The following is a 6,000-nucleotide window of genomic DNA, read 5'->3' on the forward strand; positions in this document are numbered from 1 at the left end:
TCTATCCTTAGCTAATTTGGGGCTCCAGATTGGTACTGTTAGAGGCTACTTGGCGGGGTTGTCAATTTTTAAGCACTTGTCAGAGGAATGTTGCCATTTCAAAATTCCACTGGTTACTCAATTTCCAAAAGTGCTCAGTAATGTGTTCCCTCCATCTCATTTCCAGGTTCTGGTTTTGGGCATTGATCTGGTCTTGAAATTCCTAATGTGGGCACTCTTTGAATCTCTGCACACATGTCCCTTAAGGTTATTAACCTTCAAAAGTATTGTATTGGTTGCTCTGACATCAGCCCATAGAGGGAGTGAGTTGCAGGCACTTTCATCCAAGCCACCATCTACCATCTTTCACAAGGATAGGGTTGTTTTAAGGGTCAAACCCTCTTTTTTTGGCCAAAATCATTTCTGATTTTCATTTAGGTCAAAACATTATTCTATCTTCTTTCTATCCCCCACCTCATCCTGTTAAGGAGGAGGAAAGACTGCATAGGTTAGATCCTCAGAGAGCATTAAACGTTTGCATTTCAAGAATATCTAAGTTACGAATTGATTACCAACTCGGACACGCAGGACACAAGCTAGGTCAGGCTGTTAACAAACAGACCTTATCTAGATGGATAATTCTGGCAATATCAGAATGTTACGGGCTGGCAGGAAAAGACCCTCCTGAAGGGTTACGAGCTTACTCCACCAGGGGCATGACTAGGTCTACGGCCCTTCAATGGGGCATACCAATTAGAAAGCAGCATGGTCTTCCATTCACACGTTGACTAAGCATTATTTCCTGGAGTCTTCCCTTGGTCAAATTGGTACTCAAACCAAATACTGCTTTGGAAGTCTGTCAAAGATGAGGAATACGTGGGAGGACAAGTTACTTACCCCTGGTAACGTTCTTTTGACTGGATGTTCCTTCCACGTATGCCACATCACCCTCCCAGTCTACCCCACAGTAGAATTTCCTGTGCTATTACAGCTTCTGTTCCAGCAAGGCTGAGTATGGTCACTCCTGTGTTTTATGGGCATCTCTGCTGCAAGAGGAGGAAAAACCGAACTGAGGCCAACAGGCGCTGCGTGTGCTATATATGTCTTCGATGATATCATCCTCGACGTAGGCCATCAACTCGAGGGACAGCGCCCACTGCCGAAAATGTACTGGACAACAAGTGTCAAAGATGAGGAATACATGGGAGGAACATCCAGTCGAAAGAACGTTACCAGGGGTAAGTAACCTGTTCTTCTCCAGGAGAAGGACTCCCTTCTTCTGGTATTTGGGTGTTCTCTTGAAAAAAAGGTGCCAGGGGGAATGACCACCTTCCCATGTGTTAGGGGGCTTTTTTTTTGTAAAGTCCAGTCTTGGACAAGACTTTAGAAAACCCACCTTTTAGTCTATGGGGGTTATACCACTTAGGTTTAACCTATACTACCCAAAGGTTTGGTAGTAATGGCTGAGCAGCCAGGCGTCATCTAGGAGGGATGAGGGCTGTAGTGAGGCACACAGAACTCTGAGCATTTTAAGGAAACTCACTCTAGCAATTATATAAAAAATAAGAGTTTATTTTATATACACTGAAGCTTATAACATTTAAGTAAGATAAGTACTATCACACTGTAGTATAAACACAGAATACTTGCAATATCCGTAATATACTTTAGAACATTTGTAAGGTAACATAAAAAGTATCAGAAACTTCTGACACAAGTATGCAAACTTGAGACCTACTTTTATAACAGTTAACCCCTGCTTAGCCAGCCTAAGGAAGTCCAAACCTATCCTAGGTGAGTCGCACAAAGTCGAATGGAGCACAGGGGTCTGGGGGAAGGGGATATAGTGACCAAGACAAGTAGGCAGTGGACAAGGCAGAGTCTATGAAGGTTTCTTCAAGTTTACAGGTGAGTATCAGTTAGGTTTCTTTGGGTAAGTAGCACAAAGGGTTGTCCAATGTAGGCCTTGGAGGGGATGCAAGTGATTTATTTATTTATGACCTTTATATAACTCCAAAATCCTCGGGTATCACAGTGTTTGTTACAGCGAAAGCAGAATCGGGTTACAAAGGTTGTCAGACATCTCATACTTGCATGTTTTTTGAAAATGTAAGATTTTTCATTTTCGATATCTATGGGGAGCGTGTTCCAGAGTGCAGGTGCAGTAATTCTGAAGCTAGAGCCTCCAGCTCTTTTCCTCCTGAAAGAAGGGGTGACCATGGAGATGCTGGCGCTGGGTCTGAGTCCTCAACCTGGAGGTTTCTGGGAGATTGTGTTGTTGAGATATGTGGGCGCTACTGTGTAGAAGCACTTGTGTGCGATGGATAGAGTTTTGTACTTGATTTGTGCTTTAACTGGTAGCCAGTGGACCTCGCGTCTGGTGGCAGAGATATGCCCAGAGCGGTTAAGTCCAATTGCTGCTCGCAGAGCTTTATTTTGCAATAGTTGTAATTTGGCTAGGTTGGCGGCTGAGGTGTCCATGAGAAGTACATTGCAGTAGTCCCATTTTTAGAGGATGAGAGCATGGGTGAGCGTGAGGCAATTGTTGGGAGTCAGGAATTGGCTATTCCGTGAAATAAGCTGTGAGGTGTAGGCCGTGGCAGATGACAGGGCTTTTGTGTTTGGTCATGGTTAGTTCTGCTTCTAGGCCTACTCCCAGGGCTTTTACCTGCTTCAGGACAGGGATGGTAGTACCATCTATGCAGAGGGAGGCAAAAGCAGGGAAGGTTTTTGAGGCTGTAGGGACAGTCAATTATGAGGAGTTCCGTGTTTTCATCGTTTAAGCGTAAGTTATGGGTGCCCATCCAATTTTGTATGGTGCTGTAAACTGTTTTGGTGGTGTTGGTGTCTTGGGTGAATTTGCCTGTAACCGGGATATATTTGGGCATGGGTGTCATTTTGGGGGGGGGGGGTACAGGGGTGTTTGTCCCCCCCCAACTTTCATGGCACACCATTTTGTCCGCATTAATTTGGCTGGGGCACCTTTTCTTCAGATGTCATGTCCCCCCCCAACATTTTCAGCAAAGTTACTCCACTGTATTTGGGTGTTGTCCTCAAAGTAAGTGTAGATGACACCCAATGGTTTAGAGCGGTTTAGTATATGTGATATATAGCGTGGGTGAGAGGCATGATTCCTGTGGTACACCTAGTGTGACGGGGATAGGGTCTGTGGCAGCCTCCCCGATGAATGCTCTTATGGTCTGGTCACTGAGTTAGGAATGTATCCGGGCGGTGGCATCAGGAGAGAAGTTGAAATGCTGGGTGAGGTGCTGACAGAGGGTACCATGGTCGACTAGGTTGAAGGTGGCAGGCAAGTGGAGTAGTAGGAGAATGCCTAGTTGATCAGTGTCCCTAATGGTATCCATGTGATTTTTCTTTTTTTTAGGTCCAGGAGAGCTGTTTCTGTACTATGTTTGGATCGGAAGCCTAATTGCATGCTTCCAAGCAGGCGATTGAGCTCTAGGTAGTGCTGTACTTGAGGATAGGCCACCCGGTCTAGTATCTTGAGGAGAAAGGGGACCATTGTGATGGGGCGGTAGTTTGTAGGTATGGCTGAGTCGAGGGATGTTTTTTTAGTAGTGGGAGAATCCATGCTGATTTAATGTTGGATGGGACTTCATTGGTGAGAAAAGAGGCATTAACTAAATTATTTATAATGGGTGACAAGGTAGACGCACAGAGTTTTACTATATGTGCAGGACAGGTGTCGCCTTTGCAGTTAGTCACACAAGAGGGAGTGCTGGCCACCATCCTCGCTCTAAAACCTATGTTGAACTTGAACGGGGCAGTAGTAGAGGGGTGGGCCATTGAGGAGGGTTTGAGTGTGGTGAGGGTGGGTGCTTTGGTGGCATGGCTGGCTTTCTTGGCACTGATTTTCACTTGTAGGTAAGTGATTTTGTGTACTAGGGCGTCTTGTAAGGTAGTTCACCAGGTTTTGTTAGCAAGGGTGGGAGATGTGATGCTAATGGGAGTATCAAGCTCGCTTAAGGTTAGAGAAGAGTTCTTTGGTGTTGAAGCCTGCGTTCTTGCTGCAATAATTGAGTTCGCTTTGGTGGAGATGACAGCGGCCTTTTAATTGTGTGCAGCAGTGGCAAGGGCATTGCAGTTGCTGAGAGAGGGCTTCTTTTTGCAGAGAAGTTCAAGGGTTCTTTTGATCCGGCGCAATTGAATGAGGTCCTCATTGAACCAGTAGTTATGTTGGAGGGGTTTGCGTGTTTTGCAAGGTGCATGACTATCCATGGTAATGTGCAGGCAATCATGATATTGGTTGGCGATATCGTGGGGGTGACAGCATGGGAGGGGATGGGGGGGGGGCCTGATTCCAGTGTAGCCAGTCAAGGTGGGCTTTAGGAACTCGTGTCATAGTTTACTGGTGTTTCTGACAATTATGGGATTCAGGTTGGGAGTCTGAGTGGGGATGGGGGTATTGGTGACTACTTTGAAGATCTGACCATGTGGTGTTGTTGATGGCAGTAATGTATACAGTTGCATTGGCTGTGAGAATCCAATTGAGAATGTAGCCTTTTGCGTGTCTAGGGATGTTTATTTGTTGGGAGGAGTTCATATCTTCAAGGACCAGAGCGAGGCTATGGAATCTGAGGTGTCTTTATATCCCATGTTGATATTGCGTAAGACAATGAATTTGGTGGCAAGTTTCAGGAGTGGGGTGATTAGTAAGGGAATGTCTAGGTCCGTATAGTTGGCGTTGTTAGGTTGCCGGAAGATAAGGAGGATGTTTATGGTGGTCTTTGGGTTGGTTGACAGTTTGAGTAGGAACATTTCATACCTAGGAATGATGGGGATGGGACAATCTCTGAACTGTAGGGAGGATTTGGCTATGCGTGCCACTCCTCCTCCTGCATTCAGGCGGTCAGCCCTGAGAATGATGTAGTTGGGTGGGATGTCCAAGGAGAGGAAAAGTCCTGAAGCGTCATGGAGCCAGGATTCTGTGGTGGCCAGGAAGTTGATTTGGCGTTCAAGGATAAGGTCATGTATGTCTATAGCATGGGCTCCTAATGACTGTGCAACCCTCTGAAGCACAGCAACAACGAAGCAGGCCCGGGTAAGTATTGGGGTCTGAACAGTACCTTGTAAGCGAAGAAGCTGGTGTAGCGGACAGTGCCCGAGGTGAGGCGACAACAGAATCTGGTTCAGGATTCTTGGCCTTGGCGACTGAAGAATAGAACTGGTGGTTGCACTTGAGCAGTTAGACGCTCAGCAGAAGATCTTCGCAGCTCTACCTTGTTGGTGCCTCTTTCAAGGTCTGGTTGAAGGACTGTTGTTGTGTGGTGGATTTTGTGCCTATTCTCTGTCCTCGTCTCTGCTAAGGGGACTTGCAGGATCCAGTCACTGAAGGTCCAGAAGGATGCCTGCCAAGTTTCGAAAGAAACTGCACTTCAGAAGATGTTGCATTGTGAAATGGCACAGGACCCCCCGCATTGAGGAATTACAAGCTTTGGAAGTAGCAGCTCATCCTTGGTTGGCACAAAATGCAGTCATCTTTGGACTGGATAGTCCCACCAGTCCAAGGGAGGAAGCTGTTCTCTTTGGGGCATCCCTATCACACACACGTTGACGTTTGGGACTAAAGCAACCTGGCGGTTGCTGGAAATGGCTGTGGACATTATCCTCCTTTGGATCTTCAGTGGCAGTGGCCAACTCTGCTGCAGAACCCTTGTCTTTTATGCAGGAAAACTGGCTGAGCCTACCAATCACCAGGCATGCATTCATTCAAGCTTGGGGGGTGCGGGGAGGGGTTGTCTAATGGGGACAGCCAGCCTCCCAGCACAAACTGGTTCCAGGCAGGCACAGTGCATAACAAAGACCAAGGGAGTTTCGGTCACCTCCCCCACTTCCTGTCGTTTCAGGCACTCGGGGTCTTGGTGGGCTTTCCAAGGGAAGCCGCCAAAGACAAATCACCCATTAAGATCTCCCCCACCCAGGCAGGTAGAAGAAGGCTCAAGAAAGTTCAATTGATCAAGAACAGCGCTTTAAAAATTACAGCCACCATTGTTGGCAAAT

Source organism: Ambystoma mexicanum, chromosome 1q (assembly GCF_040938575.1).
Source record: "Ambystoma mexicanum isolate Mex_15411 chromosome 1q, UKY_AmexF1_1, whole genome shotgun sequence".
Lineage (NCBI taxonomy): Eukaryota > Metazoa > Chordata > Amphibia > Caudata > Ambystomatidae > Ambystoma > Ambystoma mexicanum.